Raw genomic sequence first — 20,790 nt, forward strand, 5'->3', positions numbered from 1 at the left:
GGGTGAGGGCAGCCTTTGCCTGCTGGCTGGAGCCTGGAGGCTGACAGAAAGCAAAGTGGCCTTCCACCCATCTTACCAAAAGGTGCAAAGAGTTCTGTTCACTGTATGGAAAAGCCAGAGATGGTTTTGTTTGCCTGCCGCGTACAGTCTCCAGTGTGTCAGAGGTGTCTGCTCAAGGAAACAGAAGTACCTGGGCTAGGTCTTTGGCCGATGGGGGAATCTTCAGGGTGACCCTTTGCCAATTGGAGTTTCTTTGCCTAGGTGCCAGAGGTGGGCAGCTTATCAGACACAGAGGAACCCTAGAGGATTAGCAGAGTAACCCTTGCCTTTTTAAAACTATTTGCGGATGCCTACCAGATACCCTGCAGGTCGAAAAATTTCTGGAGCAGTTGAATAAATAGTTAAGTGGGCTGGTCCTAGAGCTGCAGGATAAGATAGGATAAAATGAGAAAGAAAATCTGATAAATGTCAGGAATCTCCTTCCTGAGGGAGAAAGAGGCTCACTCAGAAGTGGGAGGGAGCTCAGTGGTGGGTATATTAAAATGTGGGAGGAACCAATGGAAAATGCACTTTACAGAACGATTACTTATGTTTTAAGGGTTAGAACAGACTTTTTAAAATGCTTTTCTTTTTTTACACACACATTTAGGAACATTGGAAATCCAGGAAAACGTTTTAAAGGGACTCAGAATTTCACCTTCTCAAAAAATCAGGCTGTTTTTATTTTTCCATATTCCCTTTTAGGCGTTATGTTGATTTCTTTTAAAGAGTTGACTATCATTGTTTTTTACATATTTATTCAAAAGGAGACTTTATATACTTGTGAAATTGGTATTTTATCATATATAAATACTCAAACGAGATGGTCCAGTTTATTCCAACTGAAATCATTTTATGATCCACTGATGGTGTACTTGGGACATACTGGTGTAGTGGTAAATTTCTGGATTTTTGGAATTAGGCTCCTGATTTCAAATCTCAGCTCTGCTACTTGTAAATTTTCCATCCTTGAGCAAGTTGCATAACCTTGGTACCTCACTTTCCTTCTCTTTAAAATGAGATTTTTAATGAGGATTTGGAGATAATGAGTTTAGCCCATGGCAGGCACTCAACTAGTGCTATTTATTACTTTTATTTGCATTTCTGAGTAATGCTGCCGTAACTTGAATCCTGTGGATTTCTCAGTCTGAACTCCTAGAAGTAGGGTAGAGTATGACATTATGAAAGCTATCACTATTTTAAAGAATTTTGATGAAGTGGTTTTTTTTTTTTTCCATATAAGTTCCAATCCCCTTTGCCCCCTCATCTCCTCCTAGGAGTGTTTTTGAGTACAAAGCAGGAAGTGAGTACTGTCATCGTTTTTTGATATATTTTACATTTTAGCTTTTTACTTTTTTACCTCCACATCAGCCTGTTAGTATCATTTTGCCTTCTGTTTGCCATTCGTTTTGTTTTGCCTTCTCCTTTTATCCCACCTGCAAAAAAAAAAAAAAAAAGTCCTTTGTCGCTTGTGTATTTGACCCCTCAAAATCCGGTCCTAGAGGTGTTGCCTGCTCCCTTCTTGGGGGGTTTCCCCCGCTTTCTCCTAACCAATTTTAGAACATTTTCATTACCCCCAAAAGAAACCCCATACCCATTATCAGTCACTTCTCATTACTACCCACCCTCCAGGCCTAGGAGAACACTCATCTACTTTCCCTCTGTTGATTCACCTATTCTGGACTTTTCATATAGCATGCGGTCTTTTGTGACCAGCTTCTTTCACTTAGCATTAATGTTTTCAAGATTCATCTGTGTTGTAGCATCTATCAGTATTTTATTATTTTTTATTGTCATATAACAGTCCATTGTATGAACATACCACATCTTATTCACCTCTTCATCAACTGGTGGACATTTGAGTCATTTTCACTCTTTGGCTATTATGAATAATGCTGTTGTGAACATTGTTGTACAAGTTTTGTGTGGACATGTGTTTCCACTTCTCTTGGGTAGATACTTAGGAGGGGAATTGCTGAGTCGTGTGGTAACTCCATGTTTTAACATTTTGAGGAACAGCAAAGCTGTTTTTCCAGAGCAGCTCCATCATTTTACACTCCCACCAGCAGTGTGTGAGGGTTGCAGCTTTACACATCCTTGCCAACACTTGCCTTTTTCATCACAGCCACCCCAGTAGGTGTGAAGTGAAATCCCCATGCGTTCATAATTTTAGTTTTCACATTTAAGTCTACAATTCATTTTAAGTTGATATTTGTGTATAGTATAAGGAAGGAATCCAAGTTCAGTCTTTTGTACTATTTGTTTAAAAACTTTTCTTTCCTCATTGAATTATCTTACCACCTTTATCAAATTTCAGTTAACCATAAATGTAAGGATTTATTTCTGTACTCTCAATTCTGTTCCATTGATACGTATGTCTGTCCTGAGGCCTAACACTGTATTGATTACTGTAGCTTTTGGTAAGTTTTGAAATTGGGAGGTGTGACTCGTCAAACTTAGATCTTTTCCTAGATTGTTTTGGCTATTCTGGGTTACTTGCATTTCTGTGTGAATTTTAGGGTCAGTTTATCAATTTCTGCAGAAAAAAGCACCTGGGAAGATTATAGGGATTGCAGAATGTGTAGGTCAGTTTGGGGGCATCACCATCTAACAATATTAAATCTTTGAGCACGGGACATTGTCCATTTATTTAAGTCTTAATAGATTTCTTTCCACTATGTTTTATCATTTTTAAGAGTGCAAGTTTTATATTTATTTATAAATAAATAAATTTATTTATTTATTTATAAATATATTTATTTATATTTATTTTAAATTTATTCCAAAGTGTTTTATTCTTTTTAGTGGTATTGTGAATGGACTTGTTTTCTACTTTTGTTTTTTGACTGTTGGTTGCTAATGTATAAAAATAACAATTCAAATTTTATATTGGTTTTGTTTCCTGCAACCCTTCTGATCTTGTTTATTCATTCTAATAGTTATTTGGTGGATTCCTTAGGATTTTCTATATCTAAGATCATGTCATCTGCAAGTAGAGAGAGTTTTCCTTTTTCCTTTGAAACCTTTTATTTATTTTTCTTGCCTGCTAGCCTGGGCTAGACCCGCCAGTGTGATGTTCAATAGAAGTGAAAAGAATGGACATCCTTGTCTTATTTCTGATCTTATGGAAGAAAGATTCAGTCTTTTCCCATTAAATATGCTGTTAGTTGTTAGGTTTTTCATAAATGCCCTTTATCAGTTTGAAGAAGTTCCTTTCTATTCCTAGTTTGCTTGGTGTTTTTATCATGAAAAGGTGTTAGATTTTGTCAAAGGCTTTTTTCTACATCTATCAAGATGGTCAAGTTGTTTTTGTCCTTTATTCTGTTTTGGATGTTAAATTAACCTTATTCCTGAGATAAATCCCACTTGGGCACAATGTATAGTCATTTTGTCATATGTTGATAGATTGGGTTTGCTAGTGTTTTGTTAAAAGATTTTTGCCTATATTTATAGGCAGAGAGATACTGGTCTGTAGTTTTCTTGTGATGTCCTTTGCTGGTTTTTATATCAGGGTAGTATTAGCCTCAGAGAGTGAATTTGGAAATATTCTCTCCTCCTCTGGTTTTTGGAAGAGTTTGTGAAGAGTTGGTATTAATTCTTTTTAATTAGATATGTGGTAGAATTCATCAGTGAAGCCATCTGGGCTTTTCTTTCTGAGAAGTTTTTAAATTACTAATTCAGTCTCTTTACTTGTGATAGGTCTGTTCACACTTTCTGTTTCTTCTTGAGTCAGTTTCAGTAGTGAATGTCTTTTCTAGAAGTTTAGCCATTTGGTCTAAGTTATCTAACTGGTTGTCATACAGTTGTTCGTAGTGTCCCCTTACAATCCTCTTTATTCTGTAAGGTCAATAGTAATGTCTCCTCTTTCATTCCTGATTTTAATCATTTGAGCCTTTTCAATTTTTTTCCTTAGTCAATTCAATCCAGCTGAACATTTGACGATTTTATTGGTCTTTTCAAAGAACTTTTGATTTTGTTGATTTTTCCTCTGTTGCTTTTCTGTTCTCTCCTTCATTAATTTTCTACTCTAAACATGATTTTTTCCCTCCTGCTTGCTTTAGGTTTAGCTTGCTCTTCTCTTTCTGGTGTTTTAAGGTAGAAGATTAGACTATTTATTCGAGAACTTTTTTTAGTAGAGGCACTTACAGCTATAAATTTCCCTTTAAGCATTGCTTCCATCACATCCCATAAATATTTGTATGTTGTGTCTTCTTTTTCATTCATCTCAAAGTATTTTCTAATTTCCCTGCGATCTCTTCTTTGGTTATTCAGGAGTATGTTCAACTTCCACATATTTACAACTTCTCAAATTTATTTCTATTATTAATGTCTAATTTCATTCCATTGTAGTTGGAGAACATACTTTCTATGATTTCAATTTTTTTTTAATTTATTGAGGCTGGTTTTATGGCCTAGCATATGGTCTGTCCTGGAGGACATCCCACGTCTGTTTGAGAAGAGCATGTATTCTGCTGTTGTTGGGTGGAGTGTTTTCTTGACGTACTGTCAGTTCCAGCTGGTTGATACACTGTGTAAGTCTTCTGTTTCCTCACGGATTTTCATTTATCTTTATGTGCTCTACATGTAAGGTTTGTACGGTTATCGTCCCATTTTGCAGATAAGGAAACTTGCTTAAGATCAAAGTCAGTGCCGAGGTTTGAACATAGGCTGTCAGGCTTAGAGGCCATGAGGAATAATTGATACAGCTTTCGTGTCACTTTGCGTATTAGAAAAAAAGCACTCTTTCAAGCTTTATACCCTCTTTAGGAATAATTTCATGTTGTTGTAGAGCATTATTTTCAATGTCAAACTATTTGAGCCATCCTACTAGCATAGTACACTCTATTTCATGAGCACGGAATCGCTTTTTATTGATTTTTTTTTAACAGTGTGTTGTTTGTGAACTATATTGAATTTTTTATAGCCCAACCCTTGATATTACCCTAAGATGCATTCCTCATTTATGCACAATGCATATTGGAGTTGTTTGTAAATTACTGTTTATAAGTATTTTTTTAAAGCAGGCCTTAGGGATGTTTGTGCTAATTTTGGATTTTGTGCTGATTTTATTGTGAGTCATCTTGATTTGGAGGAGAGGACTAATTGTTGGGGGCTGAGTTCTAGTCCTAATTCTGCAGAACGTTTCAGAAATCTCTCGATTTTTCTATACTTTACCAAAATGTTATGGTAAAACCTCACTTAGAACTTGTATTCAAATGCAGTATTTGTGAAAGCATTGTGAAGGCTTACCGTGTACTAGGGAAATGTCCTGGGTGAGGGGTGTTCCTGAGTTTGTATTTTCAGAGCTGAAGGCACCCTTGTGATAATCTTTGAGAGGTATGCACTCCTAGCTGTGTGACGCTAGCAGGTTAATTGGCCTCTCTGTGTCTTGGTTACTTCATCTGTAGAAGGCAGGGATATCTGTACCAATGGGAGCATTGTGGGGATTCATGAATTAACACATGCAAAGCCCTTAGGATAATGTTAGTTAATCACTACTTATAAATAAATTGAAGTAAGTGGTCACTAGTGTTGTGATGGTGGTGGTGCCACTGAAGGGAGGTATGGCGACTGACTACGCATGTGATGCCAGAACATAAATGAAAGGTTGTCTTTTCTTTTGCCTTTTGCTCTACTAACCCTGTAATTTAAATACCAAAAAATTTATTTAGAGTGTTTGAGTTTATCACACTGCATTTATTTTTGTCTTCCCTGTAGAAAATTGCAAACAATGAGTTAAAAGAACATTTGGTGTTCGGTAATCAGTCATAGTCATTACCACCTTCACTTGTTGGTGAATCTGTACTTTTGAAAATGAAAAATTATAAAAATGTGAAAACACTGACAAAAATGTGCCAGAAAGAGTAGAGTTAGATTTATTTGTCCTGGTGGATCTGTTCCAGAATCTGATACTCGAACGGTGAGCTGTGATCTCTCCTGAGCACATACCTGTGTTACATTAATCAGGGGCCGGAGCTGCCCTGGGAGGTGTGTGCAGGGATTAAAAAAGAAGAGTGAAAACCCAAGTTGTGCTTAGCTGCATCCTTGCTTGACTTCCAAAGCCTGGGAGGAGGTCAGTGGCCTGTGTGTGTGGTGCTCAAGACCAAAGTTCTGTTTCTCATTTTTCTTCGGCTGCTGCTGCTTCTCAAGGTCTGCAGCCGCAGCTGCCATCAGTAGAGCCAGGAGCTCACAGGTCGGGGCTCTGGAGCCCATGCTAAGCCCAGGCCGGCGCACCCACCCCCGAGTCCCTGTTCTGCCTTGTTTCTAACCTGCCCTGGGCCCCCTTTCCTGTGTCAGTTTCATGTGACACGGCTCTGGGCTCTGGTTTTCAGTACACCCCCTTCGGGGGTGCAGATGCAGTAAGGCCCCTGCCGTGACGCGAGTCCCTGTGCTGCAGATTTCTAGATCTGATTCTCCAAGGCCCGATTCCACAGAGCTGGTCTGAGGCCTCCTAGTGCCCCTTCCCTTGGCCTCCTGCCCACCTGTTCCAAAGGTCATCTGCACACGCATGCATGCTGCACACCTCCGTGTGCACGTTCTCTTGGATAAGCCCCACCTTCCCCAGGTTTATCGCTGAGCACCACGTGTAGGAGGCAGATCTGGGTTCCAGCCCAGATTTTTGTTGCTTCAGCACCCAGAGGGCCTCATTCTACGTTTCACAGCATGGACCCCCAGAACTATGTCCTTTTCAATATCAGGTTATTCCTAGCTGATAGTGAGGTACTCTTTGCAGTCACCCACTTTGTAAAGCAACTCGCTGTATCTCCTTTGGCCACTAGTCCATTTTATAAGTGTGTTTGTTATCTTTGTTTATTAGGCTAATTGGCCTTTTTGTAGAGTTTCCTTCACCTTAGTTTCATGAGAGGACCATCAGCACATAATCAACCCAGTAGAATTATCATATTAGTAAAAGAAAAATAAACTTCACAGAACCAGAGAGCAGATTAAATTGTTATGTGCTGTCATGTTGATAGTTGCACTGTAGCTCTGATGCAGCCCATAACTTATTATAATTTAATTCCAGTAAATACATTTAAATGATACTTAAAACTGATTGTATATTTGGCAACTAGGGACACTAGAGTGATGCAAATTCCAGTTCATTTTGAAAAAGGTTGGGGGAGAGACCGTCTCAATTTATTACCGTATCTGGTACAGTTTTTCAAGTTACCACTTCCCTGACTGCGGATTCTCATGTTTTTGAGGTTTGAAAATCCTTTATCCCAAACCTTTCTAACCACAGCTTAGTTCCTGAGCAGAATAACAGGCTGCCATCACAGTGCAAAACATGTATCACGGAAACATCGCTGTGGCTCCAGCTTTTAACTTCCCAGAACTCTTTATCAGTTGCTCCCATGTTGAAAATTTGGATTGAGCAGTGCTTGTCTTCCAAAACAAACTTGGGAAACTGAGCCAGAGCACGCCCTCTGGGAGAGCTCAGTGTAGGAAAAAGGGCACTGAGCTTTGCAATTTGCAAAACTTTCCAAAAAGTGCTGGACGGCAGAGCTATGAAGAAGTGATGATACTTGAGAGGGTTGCAATGGATCTCATTTGGAAAGAATCAGACCTCTGAAATGGGTATTTTTCTTTTGCCTTGGAAAATAGGAAATTAATTTCCACTTTGCCTTGGAAAATAAGAAATTAATTTCCACTTTGCTCCTCATCTTACAAACTCTAGACTTTTAAGCTGTAAAGAGAGTCATGGGATCATGTTGAGGACACACAGGCGAGAGACCCTGACCAGAGCAAGCTTTCCTAACTTCTGCATTCTTTGGAAGATATATCCTTTGGAGGATAACACATCCTCCAGAGAGCAGGGATGTATTATCATTTCAGCTGTGTGTTTAGAAGGTAAGGCAGGGACATCCCTGGAGTGTCACCTGCTTGTTTTGCTTTCCTCCTGCAATGGGCATGCCTTTGTCCATTGCTAAGTACAGGAGACACAGGCCCTGAGGATGCCGCTGGATAATGGACAGTCTTCAGGAACAGAGGCTTATGTGTTCCTATTATGCTGGAAAAAAACATTCGCTGCACAGAAATGTGACCTATTCCATGACGAATGAGACCGCGGAGGCTCTGAATTTAGCACACTACTCTCAGATGCTTAGGCACAGCCAGCCCTTGGCATGTACAGCTGAACTTGGGTATCTGAACAGGTGGCCGGCATTGAAGGACAGAAGGAGCAGACGTAGGACAGTGTTTCGGGAGGGTCACTTCTTTACCCTCCAAGCCCAGCAGGGGGGAAGGGCCTTGAGAAAATCAGTCGTCGTAATAATCGAGTTTCTGAGGGCACCCTGTCACTAGTTTTGTACGTGCTACTTCTCAGGAGTGGAGGTGCGCACGCAGAGGCTCAGCTAGTCCCATCTTGAAGTGAGTCTCAATCACAGTTGCCTGCTTCCTGACATATTCCCTGGAGGGAAGGAAGGGATTGGGTCAGCTCACATGCAAAGAAATTATTTTAGGATAAAAATCTGTGGGTCACCCTACCCAGGACTGAAAATTTTGTTTCCTTGGAAATATTTCTATAAAAAAGAAGGGGGAAATGATTATGTAATAACACTTATCTATAACTAAGTATCTGTTCCTTAGGAGGGAAGACAAATCAGAAGAAAATACCTTTCTGGGACGCTCAGAGGTCTTTACACATTCAGGTCCACTTAGAAGATGATAAATATCGCAGCCCTCTAAAGATTGTTGAGGGGTTTGTGTGAATGAGATTTTAATGTCGTATACACGGTCAGCACAACTGTATGAACTGTGCTGGACATGTGATCCTCACATCTGGAGGGTGTTCGGTGACTATATGGTAGTTTCGTGATAGCAGTGGGGTATCAAGGCAGTTTCGGTATATTTAGTACTCCATACTGAAATAGACATATTTCGGGTACAGTTTGGAAAGCCTTTTCTATTACGAGGGATGAAACTTTTTTTCTTTTTAACCAGAAAAAAGAAAGTCGTTAAAGTATAATACCCCATTCCCTGATCATTCCACTTAATATGCTTTTCACTGTCTTGAGAGTCTACATTATTAAAAGGCTGAGAATTTTCCCCTCGAGAGTAAACATTTGTAAATCTATTTGTCAGAGCAAAATGTCTAAGTTACCGCTTTCCCCCAGTAGCATTATTAATTTTTCACCAAATGAGTTTATTGTTTGACTATATTTAAACGTTTTTAGCCTTTCTTCACATCTCATTGGCTGGAATTGAAATTTGTATGCATTTATTTTAACTTAATAGTTGTTTAAATAGAGGCGGCCTCTCTGTGGGTCCTCTGAGAGCTCTTCCTTCCTCTCCGGCTGTGGCTGATAAAGGACGCTTCACGGAAGGGGGAAGAGGGCCTCCGTTTCTTCATCTATAATGAGGGTGACGTTTTGCTCACAGAAGTTGTTGTTATGAGGATTAAATGCTATATAATATATACCCAAGCCTCTGGCTTACGTAAGATATTTGACAAATTATAGTTCCCTTCCTTTCTTTTCTCCCTGAGGAAAGTTTAACCCACTAGTCACTCCTCCGTGCCGGTAAGCATGAGTATTTACAAAACCAAGAAAATAGACTCTGTGCCCTTCGACCGTGAGGATTTCAGGCTGCGTCCTACGTTCGTGACGGTGTGAGAGCAGGGTTTTGTGTGCCATACACCTTTTCTGAATTGTGCACATCCTCATTATTATTTGAACACTTCTGTTTTTTTTTGGATTTCTTGTTCTGTGGTGTTTTTACATTTTTTGTGTGGATTTGCACTTACACTATTAGATGAGAGTCTGTGGTCCTTTTCAGAATTCTTACTTTACATTTTAGAAATCTGCATGTAGTAGAAAGCTACCACTCTTCTCTGAGAAAAAGAACAGGTCAGAGTGATTTGTCACAGGATTTTATTCTTCACATGAGATACAAAGTGTAAGAAAATAGCAAAGCTGGGAAGTTTACCCATTTCAGTTGACAGTCTCTTGTGCAGCCTGTTTTGTGTTTGCTAGACTGACATCCTCCAAAATATTTTTCCTTCTACTTTGTGTTTTCTCTATTCTAATACCCCTTTAACCCCTTCAGCAGAGCTTTTTTTTTTAATTATTTATTTTTGGCTGCGTTGGGTCTTCGTTGCTGCATGCAGGCTTTCTCTAGTTGCGGCAAGCGGGGGCTACTCTTCGTTGCGGTGCGCGGGCTTCTCATTGCGGTGGCTTCTCTTGTTGCGGAGCACGGGCTCTAGGCGTGCGGGCTCAGTAGTTGTGGCACACGGGCTCAGTAGTTGTGGCTCACGGGCTCTAGAGCGCAGGCTCAGTAGCTGTGGTGCACGGGCTTGGTTGCTCCGCAGCATGTGGGATCTTCCTGGACCAGGGCCTGAACCCATGTCCCCTGCATTGGCAGGCAGATTCTCAACCACTGCGCCACCAGGGAAGCCCTGTGTCTCACTTTTGATTCTGCGTTTTCCTCTGAAGGACCAGTTCAAGTTCACTTACGCTGGAGAGAGTTTATTCATAGGACCGTCGGAGCGCAGGGAGGTGGTAAACACCAGCCAAGCGTTTTTCCTTGTATCACTGTTTCTCACATTTACGATCTGCTTCCTAATTAAATCGTTTCGTACCATTTGGCCACCTGGATGCTGAGGTTTACAACTTAGCTTTTCTTCTGTTTTGGCAGAGGTGGTGTTTGTCTATTAGTTTGTTTCTGGAGATTAAGCAAACGCAAAAGAAATGTTGGGTGCGGGTGATTTGGTATTTTTGACCCACCTTGTCAAACTATTTCGAAAGCTCAGTTGCACCAGGTAAAACTGGTAAATGGCATCAAAATCTGGAGCATCCCTGCTTGCCCACACTTGAGCAACCTGGCAGTTGTGCACGCTGGAAATCAGGTCATGGGAGGCAAGGTGTGTGTTTGCTGGGGTGGGATGCGGCCCGGGGAGCTGGCCTCTGCCCTCTTCTCCTCTGCACACTCGCCTCGTCTGATGGCCCGAGAACTTTGAGCAGATCATGAGTGTGGGTCCCATTTAGTTTTATAATGTGCAAGTAGCAAGGTGAGGAGGACGGCGGGAGAGGGCGAGTCTGACTGCCAGCGTTAGATCACAAACTTAAACCTGCAGGGTGCTGGCTGCAGGCCACGCAGCACGTCCTGCTTTATACCTTGCATTTTTCCGCCTTTGTTTAAATATGCAACCTGTCCAACCTGTTTGGGCTGAACAAGCTGGTGCTAGCAAACATCGAAACTGTCAACGTTTTTCTGATTTGTTAAGGAAGGTGATTAGCAGCGAATTCTGCACCCCACGCCCACCCCCCCAAAAATAAATGTGAACAAGTAGCACAAAAATCTTAGCACGTGTATTTACCACACTGGATACCCACTCTCTCCCTTGGGGCGTGTGTGTGTGCTGGTGGCCTTTCTCCTCTGCTTCCTTCAGGGCTCTGGGTTGACGGAAAGCTTGTTGGCCTTCAGTGGGGAGAGAGTTTGTGTTTCCTTAAACCGGAGATGCAGTTGCGTAATGGCTTCACTGGGTGCCGTGACTGCACTCTGGCCTCACTCTCTGAGCTTATATAACCCAGCGCCCTCGGGAGGCTGTGCCGGTTTTGCAGGTGAGAAGACTGAGGTCTGCAGTGGCACGGAGTTTAGCCAAGGCCCAAGCACATCTTGGACCCTCCTTCCCGGGCTCCTTCCCCCACAGCACATCATGTGGTCCCGTGTGTCACCCCTGGCCAGCCTTTATCCCACTTAGATAGCAGGGACTGCAGTCACAGACAGGGGCCCTGTGATCTAGTTCGTTTCGCAGGTGAAGTTTGTCTTTGGAGCCCTGTTCGTTTTCTCTGTCTCCCGCTGGCCCCTGAGGCGTAGAGGATGCTGTCCCCGCAGTGGTGGTGATCTCCTGCACCCACGCCCACACCTGCCTTCTCCCTGCGGTGCGTGGCAGGCCGTCTCAAATGGCCCGGCGCAGGCACTGCTTGTTCCTCTTTTGGAAAAGGCTGGGGGGCAGCTAACGGTGCCGTGGCACCCCCTTATTACCAGGTAGTCCTCTCCTCCTCCTTGCCCAGAAAGGATGTGAGTAGCTGGGCTCTGCGGAAGGGTCCGGGTGCCGTGCGCATTTCCATTCTACCGTGAAGCGTTGGTTTGGGAATTCGCTTGACTGGCCTTTTAGCTGTTTGCCACCGAAGGGCCTTCTTGGGGGGCGGTGGCAAGTGCTTCCCTCGGAGGTGATGGCTCCCAGCGGAGGGCCCCCATCACCCAAGACCATAGATACGAGTCACTCTTGGGACAGGGCCAGCTCTGAGTGTGGGGCGGCCCCTGCGCTGTATGGGAAGGTTGAAGAAATGGAGGAGTCTAGCCCAGGGAAGGGAAGAGTCCGCACAACGTGACGGCCGCCCGGAGATACCTAGGGGCTGTCAAGGGGGAAAGCGGTCATTCTCGTTCTCTGGATTAACACAGGATGGGCCCGGCAGGCAGGCTGGTTGAGCTCTGCGTGAATGAGAGAGTTCTCTCTGCATGCGAGAGCAGTCAGCTCATCCAGCCTCTGGGGTCTTTAGTTTTTTTTTGTTTCAGAATCTTTAATTTTACATGGAAATAGGTACTCAGTGTCTTTGTGGGTATTATAAACAAAGGAGCCAAATAATGCATGGAGAGTGTTATAACAAATGAAAGATTATTTTAGCAAAACAAGGGCAGACAAAGGGGAAAAGTACAAGAGGGTTCAGGGTATTCGGATTCAAAGGCATGGCTGTTAGGAACAAGGTCTAGAATAAAGATTTTTTTACAAGTTGATATTTATTGACGTGGGCCGACTGCCAAGCTCCCTGCACTGGATTTGAAAGTCAGGAGAGGAGGACGGGGCTTGAGAGTGAGCGGCACGGGCCCTCTGTTGTCTAAGTAGACGGTCGATAACAAGAGAGCGTGTCCCTCGATTCTGCTCTGAAGTCAGTGGCTCCCAGTGTCAACATGAAAGTAGGGAAGGAACGCAGCAGCCAAAGGTGGCCTCACTCCTGCCTGAAGGATGGCCGGGAGAGCGAGGACGGGAGGGGAAATACTCTTCAGGCGGCGTGACCCCAGCCCTGTCCGTCAGTGAGGAAGTGTTTGTACCAGGGTCTCCCACGAGACTAAGATGGAGAAGGAACCCAGAGACAGGGGAGCAGAAATCAGGTCCAGCCAGAGCTGGAGCCCTGAGTCGGGCTGCAGAGCCTCTCTGGGCTGGGGAGCTCTGGAGGGGGAGAGCGCAGAGGCATTTATTTGTTAACGAGAACCGTGGACCTGACCCCCGGACACATCCTGCCTCGAGTCAAGATTCCCTAACTTCTCCCACAGTTTCAAACCACCCTCGCAGTGGCAGCAGCAGAGCGCAAGGCCGCGGTCGGCACGAGGAGAGAGATGCTCTGCTTTGGGATGCGTCTCCCTAGAGTCAGGGGGAGAGGAGCTGTGGGGAAGGGCTGACGTGCCATGCTCCGCCCCTGAGTGGACGCAGGGGCAGGAGGAGGGAACCTCCTTTGTCGCGGCCTCCACCAGCCACGTGGCAGGGGCCCGGGGGCGGGCTACAGCCTCCAGGCATTTTGTCCAGGGCAGCCCCCAGGAGCTCCTGGCAGAGGATCCCCGCGGCCGGCCTGCGGACGGCGGGGTGGGGGGGCGCCTCCCTGAGGTCTGCGCCTCTCTCAGGCCCGACTTGTAGACGTTCCCGAGGGTGCTGTCTCTTCAGTCTGCAAGGCTGCTTACACCACCATCAAACCTTCCTCCACACCCTGGCACAGCTGGCGTGACCTGCCTTCTGGATAAGCATGACTGAACCTGAGCAACACCCGAATCATCAGAAGGTGCCTTTGGGCTCACAGGTGGGGCCACACGGGGAAGAGCTCCCCCGCCGGCCCCTTGTCCACCTCTGTCTTCACTCCCCCCCACCCCGTCGTTTGCCAGCACAGGGCGTGATTGACGTACAGGCGTCACTCTCGGCTCCGCAACCTGAAACTCCTCCCCTAAACATCTGTTAGGGAAACGCACACAAATCTTTCTGGAGACTTACTTTGCTTTGGCCCAAAAAATAGGTTGTAGAGGTGCGATGCCTCTTGATCTCGTTCATTCCCTCTGTGGTTATCACAAGGCTTTGTTGTAAAAGCAAAGCTAGCACGGGGTATGGACGGCGAGGTGTCTGTAATCAGGCTGTGAAAACCTGTGCGAACCTGTTGACTTCAGTCTGGCGGGGCCCTGAGCCATGCTGAGTGCTGGTTTTGTGTACGGTTTGTGTCCTGTTTACTGAAAGAGTGACCTTCCTTATGATGCCATTCACTCAGAGGATTCGGCCCCTGGATCAGTAAAGCCTATGTGGAAATTCAGGCTGAGAAGGGAGCAGACACTGGAAGTGTCTAGATGTTGCCTGAACTTTGACCTTCACTCATAAATTAGACACGGGAAAGCTTGAAGAAGGTTTGAGACCTGCCATGGGGACACCTTCTACCAGGTGGTCCTTTAAACTTGTTGAAAGTTTTTCAAGGGATTTTACCCCCAAGACAAGAAGGTTAAATTTCCCCGTTTTTGTTACGTAGTTACACCTGGTAAACTTGTGCAGGTAAACTGCAGAGTGAACCTGGGACAGGTTTAATGCTTATATCCAAAAAATGTCAGCATCGTAGTCCGATAGTTAACTGACCTGTGAACAGTGCGAACGGTTAAAGAAGGTAACTGGGATCCAGTGTTTGTCACGCTTGAGCAGGCATGGGTATCAGTGGAGTGAAACCCAGGGTACCGAGCCCTGGCCCACAGTCTCTGAGTCTGCAGGTCTTCAGCCAGGCCTGAATTTACATCTGTAACAAGCTCCTGGGTAAATGCCAATGCTTCTGGTTGGAGGACCACAGTTTGCAAACCAGTGCTCTGGAAGACTGGCAGTATTATCCCCATTTTATAGGTGCGGAATCTGAAGCTAACATACCTAAGTAACTAGTGGGGTCTCCGTGGTTACTAGATGGTTATTAGGTGGTATCATCTAAAACGTCTCTGCTCTGAGACCACCCCAAGGCTTCATTGCCGTCACATGGTCTCTCCACCTACTACACCATCTTCCCACCTGAATTTGCTTTTTCACCTACTAAATTCCTGCTTCGTTCTCAGAGCAAGCCAATGCTTGAATGGTTAAGGGTTTATCTCCATTTCCAAATCACACCTAAGAAAGGTCAGTAGAAAATTCTTGTATTTGGAACTGGAAGTGAGGAAGTTGGGGGGGGGGAGGGAGGGATGTGCTTTAGGAATTGGTCTGTCTGCTCTGAGTTACTAGACTGGCATTCAGCTCTTGTACAGGTGTAGTTGTTTTAGCTGTGATGTATTCAGTATTCTTAACAGACATCCCACCCTAGCTAAAATGGATCTTTTCACATTTTAGAAGTTAAATAATAACATTTACAGGAGGGAAACTTTGAGCTGAAAATATACATCCACCCCAGAATTCAAAGTGGGCTCCTAAAAAGTACTCAGGCTTAGATTTTTTTCCCCTCGTTTGAAAAACATCTGCAATATTTGTCATTATTCATTACTGGAAGAGTCCCCCCACCTCCCAGGAGGGGGCCGGGAGTGCAGTGTTAGGAATGGGAGAAAATTTCCCTTGACTCCTGAAAGAGTTCTGGTAAAATGCCTTCCTTAGACCGCAATGTGGCAGGATTTCTACAGTCGATGTGGCATGCCTCCAAAGGAAATTTCTAGGATTATATGCAGAAAACAGATGTTTACTTTGATTTTACATCAACTTCTCTCTACTGTGGATGTAGGTGTAGTTTTGAATGCATAAATACAGATGAATTCCAATAAGAGAAAAAACTACCCCATGTCCTCAGTGTTGATCTTTGGAGTGTTCTTCATCGAGGTCCCTTCACTGTGACACTGTTTTCTATACCATCTCATATCAAGTTAGTGCACATTAAATCCTAGTACGGTGAGTGAGAAGTTATCTTGGAACCTGAAGACGTATGTGGTAGTGATGCTGCAAGTGTAGCAGGCTTTCTGCGTACACGTCATCCGTCCATCCATTCCCTCCATCCATCCGTCCATTCAGCGGTGATTGATTCATTCGCCTACTCATCCATCCAGCCATTTGACCGCTATTTATTAACCACTCACTGTGCATCCCCAGGGGCGAGTGCAGAGAACAGGAGAGACAAGATTATAATGAAACTTTTTTTCAGTCTGAGCCGAGGAGACAGTCACACGAGTAAATACCCGGTATTTCCAGTTACTGGTATGTGCTGTGAAGGAAGTAAAACTGGGTCGAAGGCTGGAGAGCATCTATGTTGAGTGGGCTGGGGCGCTTGCTGTGACGGCAGGCACCAGCCCTGGAAGGCCGGGGGCGGAGCAGCCTGGGTAGAGGGCGCGCAGCAAGTGCACCAGCCCTAGGGTCAGACTGGTTGGATGCCTTTGAGGGACCTGGAGAGAGTACTACGTCTGAAAGCACCTTGGATCGGGGTAGGGTGCCGACAAAGGAGGCCCAAGAAGTAGGCAGATCTAAGAGGGGACCATCAGAGGCATTTACGTGGAGGAGTGTCTGATTTGATCCATGTTTTAGAAGTTCACTCTGGCTGCCTTGTAGAGAACGAACAACAGGAGGGCAAGAGGGAAAGCAGGGTGGCCAGTGTAAAATGTTACGACCAGCCAGTCAAGAATCCTGTGGTTGTTGTTTTTGCGGTATATCCATCTGTGGGTATAATGGCACATCAATCCCTGTGCGTAGATCTTTGCACTTTTGTCCAATTATTAGTTTTCGAGACAAATCTCTAGAAGTGGAATCACTGGAGTAAAGGGCATGTGTATTTAAAATTCAGATCCCTGTTACGCACCTACTTTGCAGAAAGGTTGTTACCAGTGTTCAGTACCATCCACAGTGTTGAGAGCCAGCTTTGTGTACCACAGCACTGCTGCATATTGCTCGTCTTTGCCCGCCTGGAAAGTGAACAGCTGTTCAGTGTTCAGGTGCAGGATGGAGGGCGCAGGGCTTGACAGCAGTTTGAACAAAGGAATCACGGGGGTCTGAGCACGAGCTGAGGGTGTCACGTTGCTGTTAAACACACAGGGTGGGGGACTTGCCTGGGGTCCAGTGGTTAAGACTCTGAGGTTCCACTGCAGGGGGTTCGATCCCTGGTCAGGGAACTGAGGTCCCGCATGCTGTGCAGTGCGGCCAAAAAGTAAAACAAAACAAAACAAGACCCACACACCTGGGAACCCCAGCTCCGTTTACACAACCTCAGGACGTGGTCGTCCCAGCCCTCTGTGTGCCCTGCACTCAGACCACATCCAAATTGGTGTTCACTTCTGATCCAACATTTCATGAAGGATATTCGCAAACTGGAGAGTATTCCAAGATGAGTAGCGACCAGCAGACTGGAGCGCCGAGCTGGAGGGCGCTGGCTGAAGGAGCCAGAGTTGTTCAGTTTTGGGAAGAGAAACTTCGGAGAGACGCAGACCTCACCTTGAACTATCTGAAGGGCTGCCCTGCAGAAGAGCAGGTGGACTGACTCTGTGTCGCCCCTGAGGACAGACACGTTTAAAGGAAGGATGGAAGTTTTTTTGGTTTTTTTTGTTTTTTTTTTTTTTTAGCCGTCTTGGGTCTTTGTTTCTGTGCGAGGGCTTTCTCTAGTTAAGGCGAGCGGGGGCCACTCTTCATCGCGGTGCGCGGGCCTCTCACTGTCGTGGCCTCTCTCGTTGCGGAGCACAGGCTCCAGGCGCGCAGGCTCAGTAATTGTGGCTCACGGGCCCAGTTGCTCCGCGGCATGTGTGATCTTCCCAGACCAGGGCTCGAACCCGTGTCCCCTGCATTGGCAGGCAGATTCTCAACCACTGCGCCACCAGGGAAGCCCAGGATGGAAGTTTTGACTCGACATGGGGAAGATGGTTTTAACAGCTGGCCTTGTTGAAAACGGAGATGTCCTCGCTGCTGGAAGCATTCAATCCGAACTGAATGACGTTGTCTCCAGTGCACGCTGCTGAGGGACGTTCTGTGCTGCGTGGGTGGTGGGATAGCATCTCACCTCCCTTCCAGTCCTGAGGCTCTTTGTAATTTGTTGATTCTTAGGGTACATGGAAATTAGGTGAATTAGCCCTTGAAATAAAACCTGAAAGAAAAACAGACCCAGGTCTTCTAAAGAAGAGAAATTGGATTGTCTCCTCCCTGCCCACCCTCCTCTCTGTTTCTGGCCACACTCTGCAGGGAAGAGGCCATTAGTGGCTCATCATGGTGACTCGCCACACTTCCTGTGAGCGTCGGGGAGGAAACTGACACTCCTGTGGCCGCTCCTGCTATGGAGGGAAGACGAGAAGGGGTCAGGGTAGGGAGTGTCTTTAACTGCAGATCACTTCCAAATTCAGAAATGCCCGGGGATCCCAGCGCCTGGCAGCTCAATTATTGACTGAATCAAGTTCTTAAACGAGCCTCCAGAAGTTGGCCATCCCATAGGTGGAAGGACAGACTGCGAACCCCCTGTGTCTTGGCCAACAAGCACAGTTTAACCCTAGAATGGAGCATTGCTTGAGCTTTGAACTGAGGCTCCGGCTGGGCTCAGTGGGGGAGCCGGAGTGGCTGGTATGTTCAGAAGCCTCATGCTTGCCACCAAGCCCCAGAGACGGCCTTGACCTGGTCTCGTCCCCCTGCTGTTAGCAGTGACACGGGACTGGAGGTGGGAGCGTCCAGGCCTGACCTGTGGGCCCTTCATTCTCCTGTTGAACGGAGATTAGAGTTTGGTACCAACTGCAAGACTGTGGGCCACAGTCACTCAGAGAAGAAGTGTCCAGGGTGCAGGGAATAGCCTTGAGTGTCCAGCCCGTGATCCGTGATCTAGAACAGAGATGCAAAGGCTCGGCCTTTAAAGGCAGTTTGGGGGAAAAGCACAGACCTTGGAGTTGGCACACCTGGGTCCATCCCAGCTGTGAGGCCCTGGCATGTCAGCCTCTCCACACCTCAACGGCCTCATCTGCAAAACGGAAATCATAATCTGGGTGAAGTTCCCAGCAGATCCTCACTGCGTGCTCGCTCAGTCCCCCCTCTTCTCTGCTCTGTGAAAACAGCTTCTGTCATAAATCCCAGGAGCTAGATAATAAAGCATCAGTCTTGTGACTGTTAGTGTCGTATTGACAGGAAAGGTGTGCTGATAGCTTGAAATGCGCTAGTGGGCTGCTTACAGTTGTCAGTCTCTGATTTCCAGTATCCTCGTGGGTTATCGTAGCCTCATGTTTATCTGCACAAGTAGCCTGTTGGCTGTAGAAAAGGATATTCGTTTTTAAAATTCATTTTGAGTGATTTCTTGAAAGGATGGGTTTGGTACTAATTTACATCCCATAGTATTATCATACTTCCTCAATTCTTAGATGCCTAAAGACTTTTTTTACATTTCTAAAATTGGAATGTGCCATACAATAAATGTCGAAAGAAACTTGCCAGCCTTTCTTTTTTTCTCCAAACACTGATATTAAGTGATGGTCTCCTGAGCTCCCAATCGCGTTGAAATAGAGGGGGTACATAGAACAAGGCTGTTTGTCTCCATTAACTTTCTCAAGGCTTTAGGTGACCAAGAACTAATAATAAAGCATCCTCCCCTAATAATCTAAGCAAGGAATTATGTGGCTGTGGGCGTGATGGTTGTCTGTGATTCTTTTCCATTTTCTCCCACTAGATCTTTCTGACTCACCACACTGATTCCCCCTAAGAGAACAGAGGGCTGGCCTGAGCCTCCGTCCCTGAATGCCATTCCTCAGAGGTTAGGCCACATCTCGCCTACTGGTGGATGCTGGGCTGGTGCTCCTCGGGCAGAGGCTGGTGTGGTCAGGGGCTGGCGTGGGGACCCCTCCACCTTCTAGAGTACGTCTGTAGGGCCAGAACCAGGGAGATCCTAGCTCTTACCTCCACACACGCATAGAAGGAGGACTCACGGGTGTCTGGGGGCAGAGGTTGTGTGTGGGAAAGGTGTTGCCTAGCCGTCTCGTTGAATCATTGGCCTGAGAGCCTGAATTGTTGCTGCTGGTGGTTCATGAGCTTCTCAGCCCTTTTATCCCCAGCCTGTCTCCTGTACAGAAGGTGCAGCAAAATGTGAGCTTGAGCTGAGCAGAAGTTCTTTGTAGAGGTCTGACAGGATCGTTTATAAAAACTTGCTGTCTTTTCCCATTCCTGAGAACGTCTCCAGTAAGATAATCCCATCAGAGGGTTATTTATAAAAAGCTGTGGCTACATTCCCACATCTGGCACAGTTTAACCCCGGTCAGAGATGATGATGCCGATGATGATTGTCATTAGGAAAAGTAAACCTTTAATGTCACAAAGCAAGGAAACTGAGACTTTCTTTTTGTAATGCCATTCTTTCTTTCCCTATAGCTCTTGGGACCTGGTTCCTAGAATGTTTGTTTTAGAACTTGATAATGTAAGGTCACTTAAGTCAGGTCACCCATAAAACTCTCTTTTTGGAACAGACATATGCATACTAATATAATACTTTCTTGTATGTGTATTCCTAGTCCTATAGATGTCAGGGTTGCAACACGTTAACTTATCCCATTGTCCCAGCTACTCTCGTGATCTGCAAATCCATGTAAGACCTTGGAGAGCATGGGCAGGCTTTCAGGTCTCAGGCACTTCAGACATGTGCTCGGCCAGCACTTCTCAAATTTGACCCCCAACATGCTTCCAGAGGCAGAAGAGAGAGAACACATTCTACTGGTAGACAGGGGGTGGGTTCTGGGACCACAGAGTGGTTTCTTGGTTTGTGAACTAGTGGTACCTGGGACTTCTTTTGTCTATAGAATTATGTGCCCTAAAATAGTACAGCTTGC

At 45.4% G+C, this 20,790-nt stretch overlaps 1 protein-coding gene across 1 annotated transcript in view; it reads left to right on the forward strand.

Annotated features, from left to right (window-relative positions):
• Nucleotides 1-20,790, forward strand: part of RREB1 (ras responsive element binding protein 1) — a 129,177-nt gene that overhangs the window by 74,607 nt on the left and 33,780 nt on the right.

The sequence above is a fragment of the Balaenoptera musculus genome, chromosome 11 (genome assembly GCF_009873245.2).
Source record: "Balaenoptera musculus isolate JJ_BM4_2016_0621 chromosome 11, mBalMus1.pri.v3, whole genome shotgun sequence".
In the NCBI taxonomy this organism is placed as follows: domain Eukaryota; kingdom Metazoa; phylum Chordata; class Mammalia; order Artiodactyla; family Balaenopteridae; genus Balaenoptera; species Balaenoptera musculus.